The 20,617-nt window shown below is 37.3% G+C and overlaps 1 long non-coding RNA gene across 1 annotated transcript in view; it reads left to right on the top strand.

The window, feature by feature from the left end:
- The first annotated feature begins 2,034 nt into the window (after positions 1-2,034).
- LOC148054536 (uncharacterized) overlaps positions 2,035-20,617 on the top strand; it is a 24,136-nt gene continuing 5,553 nt past the window's right edge. Inside the window, exon 1 of the long non-coding RNA XR_015707020.1 lies at positions 2,035-2,109. This is a non-coding gene — a long non-coding RNA (uncharacterized LOC148054536). The remainder of the gene's footprint in view (positions 2,110-20,617) is intronic.

Raw genomic sequence — 20,617 nt, 5'->3', positions numbered from 1 at the left:
AAATTAGACTACATGAGTGGGACTTCCTTTAGGAGCCACATCTCCCATCAAAAAAAAAAAAAAAATCGGTCTTTGAAGGAAATGTGAAGTCTTCTAAAGCTTTATTTATTTATTTATTTATTTATTTATTTATTAAAAAGTATTACGTATCAGAATAGTGAGATGATGGTTCATTGCAATTATCAAAAGGATCCTAGTACTGAGGTGACATTTCAGATAAAACAAACATTTACACTATGGTAATGTGATCCCAACACTAGTACTTACATGTACAGATTTGTACGTATACACACATATGTATCTGCATAAATATGCCTAGAGGTACAGAAGAAATACTTGTAAGAACATTGGAATTAGTCTAAGTAGCCATTAGCTGTTATTTAATCTTCAGTAGTAGCCATCAAGGCAAGATACTGTACAGTATGGCATGATGAACCTTCCTTTTGCATAGGTGAAGTTTTCCATTCACTTGGTAAGCCTGAGTGGAGAACATCAATAGCTGGTCATTATGCACCATGTAAAATAATTTGACGCCCTATGATGCATACAGACTAAGTAAGGCCATCTTAAATAATTTTTATTGTGGAATGATTTCTTCCATTACAGATTCTATGCACTGTAAAATAGCATGGGGCTGTAACAGTCACAAGCCAGTGTGTACGCATGTATCTTGCTGCAGCGAACAGTTCAATGTGAAAATGAATCCTTTCTGGCAGGCTAAACTCACGGCCCTCTGTATTAGTGGCATCTGCTCTGGCATGTGAAGCAGCCTTACTCTTCGTGGGCACATGCCAAGCAAATAGAGGTTTCTAGGGGGCAATACATAATCTGTTCAGACCCACTCCTACAGCCCCCATGAGTGGATCCATTAAGTACAATTAGTCTTGCAATTAAGGGCCACAGTATTAAGCCCTTCAAGCATTTTTTTTTTTTCATTTCGACAACACAGAATCAATCTTGTGACAGCTTCCCTGACATACAATCTCAGATCTTGATAAACAAAAGTGTGAGGATTATAACTAAGATGATGTGAAAGCCAGTAAAGCATGAGGTGCAAATTAGACTCATTTAGATCTGTGGAGCAAATAGGTATAAATAGAAGAAGAATAAGTCAGTGTTGCATAGACACAAAGGAGGTATAAAAGTGTAAAAACGTGAGCTTTAGAGATAAAATTCCTATATCCTTTAAAAAGTTTTATTATGTTAAGCTGAACAGAACAAAATCAGTGTAATGTCATCTAATGTGAATCACCACAGAACTGGCTCTGAATAGGACCCAGAGTTTATAGACATTCAACAATGTTTGCGGACAAACCAAAGTGATCCTCAAAAAATGATAGATGTCCTATAATCTGATCCTATTTTACTTACAGTTAAAAGGTCAGTTTTTTTTCTGTTTGGTGGTGCACAATAGTTACTCAAATATTTTTACTAGCTCCGAAACCTTTTGGGGAGAAGAACACAAACCCAACTGTACTGAAAAGCATTTAAAACTGTTCAAACATGGTTACTTATAAAATACCGTAGCCAAAATAGTTTTAAATTTGCTGCCATATTTCATAGTTTAATCAATGCTTTTATTGCTTAATTGGGCTCTTGCTTTCAAAAAGAAAAAAAAAAAACAACAAAAACAGTGTAATAAAGACAAACCTTTGTGACATTACGTTAGTATTTAAATCCTAGAACTCTGATGGTTGGATCCAACCTTAAGTCATGGTATAACAAACCTGAAGATCCTGTACAAATCGACCTCAACAGCAGATTGCAAAAATCACCACAAAATCCAATACAGTATGACAGCACTAGTAGTCCTGCTTGAGCTTCTGGTGCTTCAGTTCTTCCTATGTGTTGTAGCTGTGTTAGCAAGGACGTTCTTTATGTAATCACATGAACAGTAATACAGCTGGTGAATAGGACTGAGTTTGTTAATGTCTGATTTAAAATTAAACCACCTGCCTTTTCTTAATTCCTCAATCATCAGTGAAAAGGCAGGTAGAAAGATGGGCTGACAGCAACCTCCCTCATTTAGGTGAGAGAAAACAAGCTAGGTGGGATTATTGCCTTACCCTACAAAAAATACTAGCTGATAATTCCCGGATGACTTTACTGGTGAGTAGTGTCTCAGTTAAACTTTGTAATTTGTCATTTTCCTACATGTTTTGAGTAATGACATGAATACTGCAAAAAGAATGGCAGAATACAATGCCAAACCCTCTGCAGCTCATACTAGTTGCTGTAATGTCCTAGTGTTAATAAGCATTAATTTTCTGACTTTACAGAGCTTGCGCAGGCAGAAATCCTCTAAAATTTCCTGACCCCTAGGGCATGTAAGAACAGCGGCATTGTACTTAAATCTGTAACTGTTTGTGGTATATTGGCTTTAAGCATGGCAAGGACTGAGGTGATACTGCACATTCAAGAACAGAAATAGTCTAGATGATACAGAGTGTGCAAGGCAGCCTCTTAGCTGCTTGCAGATGCAGCTGGTTTGGGTTGGAGGCTGCAGCTGAAAATGAAGTGTGGCTGGATGCAGCTTCTAAATATCAGGCCAGAATCCCAGCTGATGTATACTGGCACAGCTCTGCTGAAGTAGTTATGGTAGTTTATGCCAGTTAGGCTCTTGCTCAAGAGCTTTTCTGATGTGCTAACTTGGTGTTGTTGGCATTTGTCTTTATTGCTCTTCTGATCTAGATACGATAATCCCGACTTCTTAAAAAGGCAACACTAGCCTTCCTGATGCAGGGGCTGTTTGTATGTATGACATTATCAAAGTTAAAAAAACTTTCAAAGCAAAAATGCTACTTCAGTGTAGGAGAAACCTCATGCAGTCATTTATGTTGAATTATCCAGCTGTGTTACAAAAAAATAGTAGTGTTTGGATTAAGTGAACTGTCAGTTGTAGGGTACATTTTGAAATAGGGTGCATTTTGAAGGTGATGGACATCAATGTTTCATCAGCTTTGTATTACTGAAAAATTTGGGGATTTCCTAACGACTGTTCATAGCCAATGAGTATATATTCTTCGCTGCCTACTGGTCAGTAGATTATTATGGGAATATGCTTCCATCTGTTTTTGGGAATGTAGATAAGGTCAAACTCTTATCTCCTCAGTTACTGTGGTCAGTATTAGCTGTTTCTGATGAACAACTACTCAGGCTTCCTGATTTTAATAGTGCTTTGAAATGTGAAGATTTAATAATGCTTGTAAATTATGCAGTACACAAACTTCAATGTTATAAATTAAAAATTGAGACCATTTACAGTTTTATAAATGTCTGTATGCTAACTGTTTACCTTTTGTTCTATATTATATAAAACGTATCTCTTCAACACATATTTCAGGTTATTGGTATAAAAGAATTTAAATTTTTTTTTTACTATTAAAACTGAAACTTGAAGCAAAAATATTTATTCTGAAGAACTGGAAATATCTGACATATTCAATTCTATTTGGAATGATAGAGATACAGCACTACAAAATAATCATAGGATTAGTATTCAGCCTGTGACTATTCAGACTATTGCTCAGATAAAATGACAAAAACAAATGTGAAAGTTCTATGAAAAACACCAAAGGCCATGAAAGTCTAAGTACAGGGGACATATTCTGTAGTATCTATTCCCCATCTTTCTATGGTTTAATCAAATACCATGTTAATAACTCTGATACTGTAAGACCTTTTACCAGCTTGCTCTGATGTTTTTCTGTCAAGGGCTAACTAATAGTTTTAGCTCTCCAAAGAACAACATAACAAAGATAAGGCAAATGCCAGGAAATGTATTCATTAAATAGTCAAGAGAATGCCAAGGACAAGCTCACTGTATAATGTGTTACGAGAACATCAATATTTGAGAAAAGGAAGATGCTGCTTTGGTATAACATATTTGTGAAAACTGGAATAAGCATGTTTTAAGCAAGGCTTCTCTTTAATTATTGTCTGAGTTTCACATAAAGTCTGCTTCATCAACTGGATAAATATTTGACTGCTGTTCAGTAAATTGCATTAGTTTACTTTAACTGTATGCTCAGCCTTATTCAGGCATCCTACATTAGGCAATGTAGTGTGTAATGCATCTCTGCAGGTGACCAGAGCTATTCTCTGTATGAGGTAAATTAAAACTCATATTTTAAAAATTAAACATTCTTGCACTTCATGATTTCAATATTTAATTATAACCTGTGTCAGGGCCTAATCTCTGACTGAGTCAGGCATGAAATTAATCAAAAACGAGGCAAAACCTTAGCAGTTCTATTGCACTGTAAAAATAATTTTTTCAGCAATTCTGTGATTCTTACAGAAGTTTTATGAGAAAGATACTGGTGAGCACGTAGTTGGGGCAGCAGTTAAAAGGTTAGCAAGTAGCCAAAAGAATGATGATTTTTGTTGGTTGCCTTGAAAAAAACCCATCAGAACAGTTTACTCCTGAGATGTGAGCGCATTGAGAACGTTGTAACATTACAGATGTGATCAGACAAGGAAAGAAATCTTTGACTCTTTCTAAATCTATTTCAGAAAGAAAACCCAACTACATTAACAAAGCACAGCTTTGACATTCTCATGGAAGTTGCATCAGGCTACTAATAAAGGAATAGATTATTTTATGTGAGTTATGTATACTGCAACTGTAGACAGGGCAACTATATTTTACTTCTCAAAGTCCTTGTGCAAATTAATTTGCTGTAAAGGAGCCATTAGTAGTTATATTTTTTTGACTGATGGAAAAAGCTCGTGCAGAGCAGTGAGTTTCTTTTTCACTGTGCATAATAACCTTATCTTTCCCCCCTTTTAATCTGCTCTTTTAAACTGAGCAAGTTCAGCACCAAACTTTGTAGCTGAGAAACAAAGGAAATGGTGAGGTGCTGAAAAAGGCTGAAAACAATTCTTGAAATTTCACAAAGTTCAAGCTTTTTCTGCAAAGTCATGAGATTGTGCTTCGGTTTTACATGAAAAACATAGGTTTGGTCGGGTTTGGTTTATTTTGATGAATTTGTGTAATTTTTGTGGCCTCAGCACTTCCTGAAACGAATTGTCCATAAAAACAGGAAGTGCAGATGCGGCCAACGATAGTGGAAAAATTCCCAAATAGGCTCCTAAAAGCTGACTGAACTACTTTGGCATAACAATATAAAGTATATAAATATGTCTGAACATACAGTTTAAATGGTAACTTTCTCCCATCCCGGCACAGAGCTGACTGGCTTCTGAAGGCAGTCAGGTAGCAGGACCGGCAATTATTTTATTTAGCTCAGCTCTATATTCTGCTCAAACACAGGCTGCCTTTGTGGTTTGAGGCTAATCATGTGTAACCTCCTTAGTTTTACCTGTTGTAAAACAGTTCACATTGCTAATGATTTGTCTGAGAATTAGGAAGGTGTTTGGCATATGAAAAATTTCTTATTATTACTGGAAGAAAGATTTGGAAGGCGGTAGCTGAGCATGAACTTAACTGCTGGTTTATTTATTTGGGAGAAGGAGCCGTTCTAGCAGGCACAGATCTTGAAGTGCCACATTTTAAAAAGAAAAAATGTTTTGCAGAGTTTATTCATATAAGCCTGCTGCCCAAGATGGCCAAGGGCAAGTTTAGTCCTTGGAGACAGTTTGAGAACCACCAACTTACACCCACTTTGTTCTTTTGTTAGGATTATCCCTTAGCCCTGGAATCACACTGGATCTCATCACTGAGAATATTTTACAGCCATTAAAGTACCTTGGCTAGTTGCAACTAGAAACCTACCTGGCTTCACCTAGCCAAGCTGGTGTTCTCAGGGAAAACCTCTTGCTCCTCAGACATACACGGTATGAGACAACTGATGTTGGTATTGTCCCACTATCATTGCTTTAAATGCAGGTGGGATCACTGCTTCCATTCCCCCAAAAATAAAGTAAGGAAATGCAGACTAAATAATTCCCTCCTGTATTCAAAAGCCAGTCCAGTTGTCCTTGGGAAGCCAAATCTTGTGGGGGCTGTGATGACTTACCAGGTGGGACTTACCAGGCCTAACTCTGCCTTGTTGCCTGGGCTTAACTAAACCACACCACCTAAACAGGATTTGCAGTCATTAACGTACCTTCTGGTGAATCTACCAATTATTTTAATGCCATTTACTCATCCTTTATAAGTAATTTAACTTTAAGACAACATTTCAAAAATATACAGAAATACTGCCTGAAAAACAAGCTATGTGACCTAATGCACTGGTAAAATAAATTATTACAAAGTGTATTTGTTTTTAATAATGTTGGACAGCTTCCATTATGTGACATGAATATTACATTTAGTCATTGAGCTGAATCTGTTAAGAAAGGTTTCGCAGACTTTCTGAGTATATATTTTTAGGAGACTGGAGTACAGTATAGAAATGCAGAAGCTTGGTTTTCACTTAATTTAAGAACATTTTGGTCACGTTAATATACTTTTCTGATTTCCTTCAGGCTTTTTTGGGTTCTTTGAGATCTAGAGTTTCTGTTGTACTTTTGGTTACAGGATAAAATCTGGTTCTTTATAGGTTTGTAATGTGTAGTGAATGTAAGTGATTTAAAGCAGTTTGGTGGGATTATATTAGCCAGCATAACTGTTGCTGTCACTCAAGCCTCCCCAGGTTTTCCTTGGAGATGTTGATCAAGCAAAGTCCACACAAACTCTTCAAAATCAGAGCCACACATCTCGTGCACCTTGCTCCCTTTTCCATGTGGAGGAGAAAGATTTAGACCCAGGTCTCATCTCAGAGAAAAGATATTTCTCCAACACACTGCATATCAGCTTAGAACAGGCCCAGCTTTTAAGTGAATGCAAATAGTTTATTTTTTTTTAAATAATGAATGTTATCATTTGTCTTTAACTTTTTTAGAGTTGAGTTGATATGCTAAAGAGTTATTGCAGAGTATGTGTGGTTGCATTTGGTGAGCCTTACACAATTACTTTTGTTAAAACTTATTTTAACTTTTTTTCTGATTTTGAATTATATAAAATATACTGTACTCTGAATGATAGCTGCTTTGCTTATAAAACAAGAATTATGACAACAAGGATATTGTTATACGTATAGTTATTGTTATGCGGTAGAAGAAGATAGATGAAAAAGTAACTACTCTCTTTTTCATGCAATTCAAAAAGGCTTTTCTTAGCAGCCTGAGGGTTATTTGGTGTAATACCCTATTTACTGGGAAACTTCAATAATTTCCCAATATTTTCATTTCTAATAATGGCGTAAAACAATTACAGTTTTAGGAGTTCTATAGCCCTCACTGCTCTAGAGGTTTTCTAAATATTTTCATTATCTGATAGAAAATGGCTTTCTGCTCAGTATACCATACAAATCTGACCATGAAGTTACTTACTAGGGTAAGTGAAAGGTGTTGGTCTGTGCTTTTATTGCCCTATTTATGGAGTGATTGCTAAACCCAACAGTACCTTATAACCTCATGAATAAATCATGGAATCAGTCACTGTATTTATAAAAATGTCTGATACTTCTTTCCAGTTTCCAGCATTTGAACATCTTTGGGTGACTGAAATATATAATTACTAAATGGCGAGCAAATAAAGTTATCAGGGCTGGCTTTTCTGGCTCAAAATGCTTGCAAGCAAGGACACCCCTGAATTAAGGAGCTCTGAATGTCAAGGCTAATTCATCTGTGTTTATACATACCTACACACGTTCATATTTTCATGGCTGTCTGGCTAGGAAGGAGTTTATGGTTCTTTTCGAACACAGAGACAGCCTTGCACTAAGAGGCAAAAATCTCACATCTGAAGCTGTGTCACAGTGCCGTGCCTCCTACCTAACCCTCCCCTTCCTGCACAGTCTTTTGAACCGGAGGACACAGCTGATACGCATGAGCAGAGCTGGCAGCTCCTTAGGCAGACTGTTGGAGCAGCAAAGCAGTTCCACCATGGGGCAATGACAGCACTGCTGACTGCACACCTGGTCCCACTGCATGCTGGCTCTGCTGCGGTCCCCCAGCTCCATCCCGCCCCATGGCATCAGGGGATGGGAACTAGCAGGGACAGCAATATGGCTGTATTGAATACGGCAATTCTGCACTGAGTTCATGTTCCTCTTGTGCCATTGAATCTTTAACCTGGCTCCATCTGAGGCTCAAGAGAGAAATGATTTCTTCCTAACATGCAAAGGCAGAATCAGAACCATGGCATGTGCATTGGGAAATCTAAGGTTGCTGTCAGGTCCTGAAAGCTTTATCATGCTCCCCTTGACGCTTATATTGATATTGCCAGCTATTTCCCATTGCATGGCTGAGTACTGCAAGAAAATCACTGCAGCAACAAATCTTGTTAGATGCCATACAAACATAATGCCGCATTAATATCCCATAGACCCACACACTTGCTCTAAGCTGTGTTTTGTGCCTTTTATTTAAAATTCCACCATCCCTGTTGATGACTTCACTAATGTGCTCCAGACAACTGTGGCAATGATTCACAATGTCTCAATTTCAAACAAACTGGCAGTGCTGCCTCTTCCTAGAAGACAGTCTCTGAACACCCAGTGGTCCTGGGGGTCTCACTGAGCCTGGACTTGCTAGTGAGCCCTGCAGGCAGTTGGAAAGATGCTGTAAGTGGTGTCATTGGTACTCACCCTTAGGCACTAATCAAACAGTGGATCCTGCGGTAGATATCGCAAAGGTATGACCAAGGCTATTTCTCACAGATTGCATACTTGAGGCAGTGAGAGCCACCGCTTATGCCAGTTCTTTGACACCAAAATATGGGAATGTTGCTCCTGATTCAGCTCCTTCACACAGCTGGGCCAAAACCCTGTTAACTCTCCTGTGCCTAGTGGTAGTTTAAAAGGCTGATTTCATTCACCAAAAGTAAAAGATCTCATAACAGGGACTATGTCTATGTGTTGCTTGTAGTGTCAAAGATTGTAGCTGTTTAAGTCTTTGTTATATCTATGCATGGTACATATTTGGCTGTAAATAGTCCAGTACTGTAAACAGGGAAACAATAAATCAGTTTTCATTTCAATGCAGTAAAAAGTAAGTTTAGATGATTTACCTTGAAGGAAGTGTAAACATTTCCATGCAAATTGGGTCAGCCTGGGACTCATTTGAAAAGGATATGGGAACATTTATTTCTTTGAATGCCAAAGATATCTAACCTAACAAAATGTAGATTCAGTGCTTCTGACAGGCACAGACTGTTCCTTGGAGATCTTGTGAACAGTTTCTCTCTGTGTCTGACTTGCCAAGTATAAATCCTTATCTATCTCCAGCATTTGCTGCATTGTTTCACTCCTTGTGAAACACTTGCTCTGACCCTATTTTGAATTGTTTTGTCTTTTGTACTGTTCTATTGTATATTTCAGGTGCCTGAAAGTAAACCACCAGGACACATCTTTTAATATATGAAAGGCTGGTCATATATATATATTATATATATACAAAAGTGCTAAAATTAGATACACAGGTAACTGAAACTTGGACTTTCACATCATGACATTTTTTGTGCAATTCTGGCATATTTTCAGTCCTTTTCAGACCTGACCTTCTCTCTCTGTAAATAAAACAGGTAGAAATTCAGTGAAAAGTCCACATTTGCCATTTTTTTCCCCACTCTATACTCTAATATTAAATGTGTACACTCTAATATTAAATCTAATGACTGATTGTTTTTGGAAGCATTGGCAGCATTCATCCTCCACCTGCTGGTATCCTTTCAGTGACAATTTCTGTGCGTTTTTAAATAGTTCCTGATACATGAGAACAGAATGGACTCAAAATGTAGACAGTTTAAAACGTATGAAAAGGGAGTTGTCCTCATATGTAATATTCACTTATCAAAACATCAGGGACGTATAAAAGGCACTTCTCAAGTAACTGTAGTAGTATATACAGGTAAAAGTGTAATTTTCCATGTAAATGAGGAAAACAAACCTACTCATAGTCTCACGCTTATTTTCAGATAACTGTAAACCCATCTTCATTTAGATAATTTCAATTACTTCTTAGTATTCCACTAATATTTGGAGGGCAGAAACAGTATGAGGGGCAAATACATTTTTCTCGGGGTTCTTTATTATTACTATCTTTCATCTCATATAAAATACCTGTTGACGAAGGGAAAGGATGATTCAGAAACCAAGAATGGTTTATACTGCATTTATCTTAAAAGAAAGAACCATTGAATGAATATCAATCTTTGTTATTAGTTTTTTTCCTATGCTAGTGTCCACATCATGTGGACAGCCTATTACTGCTTTTTGTCTGATTGCCACCTATATCTGCAGTGTCAGTGAAAAGATATTAAAATGAATGAACTTAGGGGCTAAAAAAGTCTGTCTCCAGTTCAGATTTAAGGCGTATTGGCAAGGTAATGTGGGTGAACTTCCAGAGGCAAACAGACAGTATGTCTGTCATATGAGGAAAAAAACCTAGAAGATCTGAGTTTCAGAGCAGCATTTGGGGCAGTATTTGGACACTTACGCATAGGATTGCAATTTTTCGGAGAGAATTTTTTTTCCCATAGAAATACAGATCCATGATCAGGTTATCTTACTTGCAGTGAGTCTGATTTATTCTCCTCTGAATGTGGATGTAGAGCTATGTGATTGCATTAGGCTATTAGGATTCCCCACTCTCAACCTTTCTGATGTTACCAGACATTTGGAATCTTGGATGAAGTAGGATGAATCCTGCCCAAGCAAAACTTATAGTAGAAAAATCACCAAGACCAGGGAAACCCTGGTTACAGTAGCCTTATTAAAGTTGCTTTTCCTTCAGAATGTTTCTGGTCACATACTCTGGTAAGAAAACACATAATCTGAAAGATTAAGTTTGTGGATAACTTGTATTGTTTCAAACCTGTATTATTTTAAAAATCAAATACCTCTCTATATAAAGTTAACAGGTGTTGCCTGTATTTTAAACTCCTCTGTATTAGCCATAATTGAAAATTTTTTTCTCCGAGTTTAACTTTTTTTCCCATATTTATGGTCAACAGAAAGCCAAAAGTGTCATTATTTTCCTAATATGTCTTGTTACTCTACCCTGCTCTCAAAATTTATAATTCACATTCATTTTAAATAGCAAAAATTAAAGAAATATGCATTTATTTGACTGAAAGAACATTAAAACCTCCATTACCCATGATTTCTGGGAGAGATGGCAATCTACACAACAAAGTTGCCATGATGTGATGTGGTACTGCATTTCACATATTGAGAATGTTCAATGAATACCTTCATATTGAAACACTTTTACATCTCCTTAGCTATGTCCTCTTGCAATGAATTTTGATCAATATTTCTGTGGTGACTACAACAATCAAGTTTGAAAAAAGTATTCCAAAGAAAAGCCTGTAATGTATGTTTAGCTATGTTAATGCAGTGGCACTGCAATACATCTGAAGAATCAGGCTGAAAAATGTTAAGTTGGTATGAAAGAGTATTTAGAGTGTGCCACGGTCAATCGTATTTGCTTTAATTTAACTTATATTTGGCCCATATTTATTTGGCAATCTCTGTGAGTAACTTGCTTGTCATAGGCAAGTGGTGTCTGGGTTAGAGCAATGACCCTCTGCTGCTGGACCAGGCAGCTGCTGGGGTTAGTGTTGAAGCTGGAGCTGGTGGGTGCTGCCACCCCTCAGCATCGCGGTGCTCGTGCACACGACTGCAGCCACTTGCTTACTGTGGCAGCGGCTGCCTGCCTTTGCTGTTGTCATTGCTGGCAGTGTTTTATGCCTTTTATTTTTCTCTAACAAGTCAACAAAGACAGGTTTACAGACTGGACAAAACCCAACTCTGCACATAAGACATGTAAAGAAGAATTAGGCAGTTTCATCAGTGGCCTCTAACTGGTTCCATTTATCACCCAAATAGTAAGCAAGTAACATGCCATGGGCAACATTTTGCTCTTGGCTTTGGTTTTAGCTTTTTAACATGTACTGGCATGAAGCACGCCAGAAGACCTTACAGGCTGCCAGACTGGGAATTACTGATCTAATGGTTATAACAGAGATTTCAGAAACAGGACATCTGCTGATTCTTCCTACTATTTCCACTGGCTTTCTGAATGACCTTAAGTAAATAATTTGTCTCCTCTCTGTCTTAATTAACTCACCATCTATATTATAAAGATATTAATTCCTGCCTATCTTGGCCTAAATATCAATTATTATTATGCTGTGGCTTCATATGAATGTGCATTTAATAAGTAAAGGATATTTCATAAACAAAATTATTTTAATGCCTTTCTTTTGTTTTGTGCTATGTCAGTTAGATGCTCTCTTCAAATCTGAACATGGTTGATTGTCTCCTATATCTTAAATGATTCTTCTGTCTGACTTAATCAAAAAGAGTTGTTTCAATGATGATTAGAACTCCTTCATTTGTCTCTAATAGGACCATTTTTAAGATTGGAAAAGCTGTTAGTCCCTCTTCCGTGCAATCAAACAACCTTTATCTGCCATTTGGTATCACAAGTAGCAGTTTTCTTTATGCCCAGAATGCACCCAGTGTCTTTTGGTACAAGAAAGGAAATTTTATCCTTTTCCTCCATTTTCTCTGCTTCATTTTCACTGAATGAATGGGTGGGATATGCCCTTGTTCTCACAGAATGGTATGTTATAATGCCTGAACTTTATCCTTTGTATTTCCAAGTGATTGGATCATTTCTTCTGTTCTGGTAAAATTGGACAGTGTACTCAGGTTTTCATAATACCGTGATATAGACTGGCAAATAAACCACAGGACGCTTTTTTTTCTTTTCCTATTTCAAAGTGACAAGATCATCAGAAACTCAGTAAAGAGACTTTGCAAGGGGGTTAAGAACACTTTTCAGACTGTTTCTTCAGGAAGATAAAAGTAACACCCATTTTTTTCATTTGGCTGTGGGTGGCCAATTATGAAGACCTGTCTTTGGATGAAAGAAATAGGGAGAGTGAGGCACCTGCTTACTTGAATCCACTTCATACAGAAATATTTTGCACTACGTGGATCCTCGGCCCAGCTAGCTGTTCCCTAGCTGTGCAAGTACCTAAGTTTCAGCCAGTGAGCAGGGTAGGGTGCTGATGCTCCTGAATCCAGGCACTTACCACCTGCCTAAATACCCACAAAATTCTCTAGCTTGAGTCCAAGAGACAGGTTCAAACCTCAGAAGTGTTCTCAGACCTTACAGGAATTGGACACTGTAACAGAAAATAGCTGGAAAGAGAGACTGATTTGGCATGTGTCTCAATACACAGGGAAGCACCTCCCTAAGATGCTGCAATTAGTGTAATTTGGAACAGGAATTTGAAGCCAAATCCTTCACATCTAATGTAGGAACGTCCTAATCACCAGGCTTCTCGAAAAGGAGGCAGAGCTTCCTCAATATTTCCTGTTAACGCTATTAAATGCTGTATTAAATAACTAAATGTGAATTAGGAGAAAGGTTAAGGGGGGAGGAAGCAAGGACATTCTCCTGGGACACAGGAAACTTATATTCACGTACCTGTTCCAAAGAATGCTTAATTATTTACATGAAATGCAGGTCACTTGGAAGAGAGACTAAGTTTCACCTAATAATTGTCAGATAAACATACCGAAAGTGGAAAGGCTGAGCAGGAGACAAATACGTTGCTATTGTCACTTCAGCCCCTGTGATATTGCATCTGCCTGTTCGGTAGGTAATTTCCTTTTGATAAAATAAATGGTGAAAAATAAGTCTTTTCATATTGCCCATTTAAGCTGGAAATGATTTCTCCCCACCCCCTTTTTGAAACAAAGTAGAATGTCATCATGGTATTGCATGGAAGGGCAGCAGGAGCTGTGAACTGGTAAACTAATTTCATTCCTCTAATTTAGATTTAGTTGCAACCCCTTATTGTGGAACCGGCACTCCCAGTGAGTAATCAGGGAAAGATGGTTTACCTTTGAGTTTATACCAGTATGGCTTAGGCTGAGTAAATGCTAGGTGTGCAGAGTATCATCTAATTGTCTAGTTTTCCCTACAGGGGTCTATCCCTGTTAGGCAAACGCTGTGCCAGCCCAGCAATGGCTTGAACCTAACCTGGGTAATAAGTGCACATGAAATTTAGTAGCTCAGCAGAACCCAAAGCTTTTGACAATCAAATGGTTAACCCTTTCACAGATCTGTTTCTTGGGAATTGAATAAATGAGGGTATTGTAATGTAAAGAACATTTGTTGGCTGAAGGCCACCATGAGGGAGATTAGTGGGGGGTATTAAAGATGAAATTATAAAGTCTCGGTGAAAGAGATTCAGTTGAATTCAATGATAAATGACAGTGAAAGGAAGAGAGGGATATTTCTGAGATGAGCTGTATTTCCCTAAAGAAAAATACTTGTGAGATCAGATTTTTAAAGAAGGAGTATTCTTTTTTTTATTATTGAAAAGGTTAGATTATATCATTTTTGAGAGCTCTGTTCTACTGAATGTAATAAAAATTGACATGAAATGTTTTAAGTTTGTTGATAATTCCATACTATTCTGACCCACTTTATCTGAATATCTTAAAATTCAATTTCACTTGTAGAAGGTATTCTCATATTATCCTGCTATATAGGCTACAAAAGGCTGGTAAATCCATAGATGTTCACGACCACTCATGCAGAAATGAAATATTTAACTACAAGGGTATCTTGTATTTCAGCAGTTATTTGCTGACACTTCATTCTCTGATCCTTGTAGTCCATACAAAATGATTTGCACATAGGAAATATAAGTAAATGCTTTACAAATTGACTTTTTGAATATTTTGTTACTACTGTTAATAGATTTTAAGTGCTTTCTGCTCAGAAATGTTTCAAATGTTGTGGGGTTTTTTTATAATTTAAAAGTGCATTGCATGTATTAATCCTCTTAAAGGATTCCTCGGTTTTCCTCAATAAAAACAATAAGACGACAGGGGTGTACGTTCTCATAACAAGACATATGAAAGCTGACATGTTTTAATTACACTTATTAATTTAACTTTTGTTAAAAGAAAGATTAATTATAATGCTATTAGTATAGGAAAGAATCCTTCCATATTTTACCTAAGTCTAAACAGGTAGAAGTCACTGATCTTTTTTGCTTAGTCTGAGTGGTTATTAATATAGAAATCTAACTAATCTTCCTCCTTTAGCATTTAGAACAAATTACAGTGCACATTTCATCGAGTAAAAATGCAGCCTCATGTCATTCTAAATCACATTAAGAATCAGTTGAAGTTGGGGAGGTGGATGTCGAACTGTCAGATTTTAGAAAGAGTGGAAAAACTTGAGATCAGATTTTCAGCCTACAAATTCAGATGGAAGAATTTAATCAGCCACTTTCCGTGTGCTTCACTGACTATCAGAAGTTCTGTCTGTCACATACAGATGTGGATGTGAATGTCTGATGTGTGTTTCCCAGCTCTACCTAATTGGATAACTACAGAACTGGTATTAGAATAGACAGTTAGTAGTCAGACCTGTAAACTGGACAACAGCCAAATTTGGAACAGGAAGATATATATTTTCAGTGTACCTTTGACTTCAATAAACTGGTAAAAAATATTAACACTGAATCAGCCTTTTCATATTGGATTTTAGGATATGGTTTCTATTACAGAAAATAAGTTTCTGTTGTTTGTTTGAAAGCATAACTCTTCAATTTCCATGTGTATTAAACAGCCCTTATTTTTATTTCGTGCACCCTGGAACGGAAGGAGAATAGAACGACCCTCAGCAAATACTAAGAAATGCCTATGAACCACCTCACCCCAGAGATTTCCATTCTTAGTCACATGCCCTGGTAACCCACAGGGAATCCCAAAGTGTTACTAGCCGCTGTCATGGATGGAAATGAGAACATTACAAATTTTACCACTGTAAAACACTTTCTGAGCCTGCCTCTTGTGCTATGCAAAGGCCATTACCCCATCCAACTCGGCAAACAGACTGTCCTTTATTATGTGTGCGATAGCATTAGCATCACAGACAGTGTTCATTTTCTTGCCGTTCCCCACTACAGGACATGTAGAAAAAAGATTCATGATTGAAGCAGACACTGTTCAGCGGGATTCGAGCATTGACAGAGCAGGTTGAATAGTAACATACATTTCAAACATTATATTGTAAAATTCCTGTAACACATCTGGTCAGTGCTGTTGCTAGAAGTCATAGCCTGACTCCACTGGGCACACCGTTTTGCCTCAGTTCAGTTACCTGCATTTAAATACAGCCTAGACAGAATGGAAAGGCAACGAGACTTTTGAATAATTTGCTGGAGGGCTTAAAATACCTTAGTAGAACAAGACGACTATCTGAAAAAAAAAATTCTCCTGGGTGGCACATTCATGGCTTCATGACTAATTTGAGATGGCATAATTTTAGACATACTAAGAAATCCTATGACGAGGACAGCGCTGCTGCATCCTAAGATTTCAACCTACTGTCGTAATGTGAGGGTATAAGGACTCTAGAAAGGGCATAATACTTGTCAATTAAATTAAAAGTGCCAGGATGGTTGTCCATGTTGTTGAGTTCCTGAAATGGCAATGTGTCTTGTTTTGTTTCAGATGTTACTGAAATCCATACTTTCATCAATTCAGCTATGGAGTGTTTCAGAGTCTCTATGGGGAGATACACTTTAAATCAAGTTATTAAGTAAAGCAAGAGATTAATTAGTTTCTGGTTCCTATTTGGTTTTGGGTAGAATTTAAAGTTTTGGGTTATACAACCTTAAACAGTTTTAAAACAAATTATTTGTGAGGATTTTATCTCTCTGTGAGATGCAGTGCCAAAACTGCAATTGGAAGGATGTTTAAGGTAAAGTTTATTCAAATGAGCAGGGGATCTGGCATTTGGTGTTCTCCAAAGTAGTTCTTCAAACTGGCTTGTTGCCTTGGTCTGAAATAGTCCAAACAGACCAGTTTACAGGAAACACAGGAAGACCAGATCTTATTTAGGTTCTGAGGAAGGCAAATTATGATGTGGAACAGCACTTTAAGGTATGATAGAAAATGGGTAGGATTTTTTTGGTGTTTTTTTTTTTTTTCTCATTTTTTTAAAAGTAGATTATCACTTATTGACTTGCTTACACCTGTTTTGGAGGAAGCACCTAAAATTTTTTTCTTTCAAGATCAAAACAAAAAAGATGAAGAGATGTCTAAGTTAGGTGAGGCCTTCAAGTTAATACATTTAAAGTGAATTTATTAAGGGGGAAGGAAGTAAGGGGGTTGTAGGCCCTCTCCCCACATTTAGTTCTCTTAGGTATGACACGTACAGTGGCATGTCTGCTTTGCTGTGATGTTCCAGCATGTCCCCTCCATCTACACACTCCTCCTTGTCAAGCACACTGCCTGCATCTTGAACATATTCACACTTTACTAGTTGTAAAGCTAAATAAACAAAGAATGAGGCTTTTTAGGAACTTCCTGGAAATCTAAAGTGTTCCAGATTCTTAACTGTAATATCATTTGAGAGTAGGGTGTGCCTTATTAAACTACTGATACTAGAGAGCCTGTCTGAAATCTTGACACTGAGGCCTTCCAAGATGCGGCTATATTTATACTGCATCATCATAATAATAATGATTTAAAAATAATATTCAGCAGCATTGAAATGTTCCTTCTCTGGCAAACAAATCCTGTATTTCTGTTGGATTATTACTGTTGTTCTAGGGGTAAAATAGGTTGAATATATTCTTTTACTGTCTTACTAACAACCAGGACACAGCAATGCCAGATGGTTGGGGTTTATAGTCAGCACTTTATATACATTAAAAAATATTTAATGACACTCTAATCATGCTCAAGAGTAGCCTGGATTTAGAAATAATGTCTCAGCCACCAATCACCTGCAAACAATGAATAACCCCTGAGAAAGAGTGCCAGAAAAAACAAGAGATTGTGTATACCTTCCTGGAATTATGAAGAGATTTCTGACTTGATGGAAATTCAAGTAGTGTTGAAAGTTGTGGAAAGGAAAGGTGTAGAAGAGCCATATATATAATAACTCAGAAACACAGCTATATTATTAGGACAGAAATGTTTCAGTTTAGCATGACAAGAAGTGTGAAGAAATTGAGTTGAAGTGTAGCTAGATATGGAGATAGTGTCTCATTGAAATTTTTCACCTCGTGCCTGGAAAAGGTCTTTAGAAAGTTTAAATAAGAAGAAAATGGCACAAATATTATAGTACTTGAGTCACGCCAGATTTGAAGATGACATTTTCATGTCTTCTGAAAGTGCTAGAGATCTTGAAATTATAAGTGAAGAGCCGCGTGCAGAAAAACAAAGACAGCAGAGTAAGGATAGCTATGTGGGATGTAAAAAATTAGGCGAAGTCAGTAATTTTTTAAAAGTTATTCGTGTACAACCTGTTTACACTCAAATAGAGAGAGTTCATCAATCATTAAAATTGCTTCATGCTTCCCAAAATAAGAGCCTGTTTTCTTTACTTGTAATTTTGCCAAGCCTGAAACATCTGTTCTAAAATTTCCCATACAGACTGAATTTTTGGAAAATTTCAATCCCAATAGATAAGTTTATTCCAAGAACAAGATTAGACTGAAATATGTGATGACTTATCCAGGGCTGCAATGGAAAATTGAAAGAGATGAACTAAGCCTGCATGTTAGAAATTGTAGCATAGTGTCTCAGTCACAAGGTAGCTCTTCTTTACAAATCAACATGATATGCATGTTTCATAATTCAATGTGATTTACTAAAAATCTGTGTCCCTGGAGAGAAGCACGGGCCAAAGTTATGTTTTTTATCTTAACCCCTCCCCACTTTAAACATGATAGTCATGTAAAATTGCAAGAGCATAACTAAGTAGCTATGGTATCTCTTGGCTGCAATATGTTGCTAGTTATCAGGATGTGATAATGTGGAAGCTAGAAAGGAGGGAATTCATTGTTAATAGAACTGGAGAGGAGCCTGACGTAAAAACCGAATTTAGCCCCCTCTATTAGGAGGAAACCTGGATCACGAGCCCAGCTTCACACTTTGGGCCCATTTCCATAAAATTCAGAGGGATTTAGTTCAACATACACTGTTTAAGATGCATGTAATTCAAATAGCCTTCTGTAGAGAATCTTCAGTGCATTCATTCTTCCACAAAGAGGTTCTCCATAAAAGCTCTTTCTTTCAAGCCTGATAGCTCCTGCACATGAATAACTTTCACCATAGGAACTCACTGAGGCAGCAAACCCTGATCTTAGTGTCTTTTCAGAAATAACAGGCTCTTGGAACAATATTCTCTTAGCTCCCTTCAGAAGCAATTAACTGCTTCAAGTACACCTGGAGCTTATTAAGTTTGGGAGAGGCCTTAAAGCTACAGTTCACATTTCACTTCAGTCTGGTAAGAAATCAAATAAAAGGGTGATTTTAAGAAGTCAGGTAATGCTTATTCCATATTTCTGGCAAGCAAAATATTCTATAGAAGGTGCTTGCTTCCTTTGGCAAGAGAAACCCTATTTCCAGCCTAGGAAGCTTCATATCGTATGAATATTTCATTTCCCTTCACTTTAACTGGAGAAAATGTATAGTAGGACATTTTAAAGGCTCTTCTCAGTTTCCAGCTGTGTGATCTATACAGCCACATAAAGATCTATGGCATCTGCTAAGACTGCCTACTTTCAGAAATGACATAGGTATACCTATGGTCACCAGCTTGTCGGGACTCTGAGATGGCTGATTACAGGACCACAGTATCAAGCTATTAAGTGATAATGATACTTGATGATCTACATTAATTAAAACCACCAAATTAATGACAGCTGTGCGTCTCAAAATATTCCCCTTTTGCCTTTGAGTCTATTCTCAGCACAAGGATGATTTGGAGAAAAATCTAATAAAATTATTTAGTAACCTCTTTTGGGAAAGTGCATATACATTCTCTGCTGAAATTTGTGTCCCTCAGACTATACCAATTCAGAAACGGTGGCATTACCCAGATGTGAATTTCCCCTTCTCTGAGAAAGTGAATAAAACCAGAAAATTGTTTGGAGAAATGAAAAGCAAGTAAAGAACATCTAGGGCTCTAGCTGTCTTTTAAAACTAGGACAAGGTTTTTGGATGGTCCGAAGTCCTGATGGTCAAAGAGGACAAGAAATAGCAGGAGTAAGCACATCTGAGTATCTGGCATTGAACAGACAGATTTCATATGCTGATCACACCAATGATATCCCTGTCACATTTGATCATGCTCTGGGTAAAATCACGAAGATGTAGATGAGATAACCCCGAAATAAACTTTTTGCTTTGATAAAACTGGATGGATCTGAGACAGCTAGAATCAATCTAACTGGGATCTAGAAGAAAGAGTAAATTACTGATTTCTAATACTAAAGAGCCAAGACTTAAATGCAAGCATAATGCACTTCAGAATTAATGTGCCAAATCGATGTGTTTGGTTTTATTAGCTAATAGAGGCTACAGACAGCAGATCAACCTCTTTCTGGAAGATGGATGAGAACTGACCTGCATTTCACTCCTGTTCCATAGCTTGCCTTGCAGCTGGCAAGGAGTGTTTATACCTGTTTTGAGACTAGTGATTGTTTTTGTTGGTGGTCTAAACCCTCCACATAAGGTCCAGATGATGTTCTGTGAAGTGGAAAATAATGCATGATCGAGAAGCCAAGGACATACAGATATATATGAAATTTGGGTAGATAGCCTTTCAT

The sequence above is a fragment of the Nipponia nippon genome, unplaced genomic scaffold, assembly GCF_047370975.1.
Source record: "Nipponia nippon isolate SJK-2023a ecotype South Korea unplaced genomic scaffold, ASM4737097v1 scaffold_3, whole genome shotgun sequence".
Classification (NCBI taxonomy): Eukaryota; Metazoa; Chordata; class Aves; order Pelecaniformes; family Threskiornithidae; genus Nipponia; species Nipponia nippon.
This window is presented reverse-complemented; position numbering and strand designations above follow the sequence as displayed.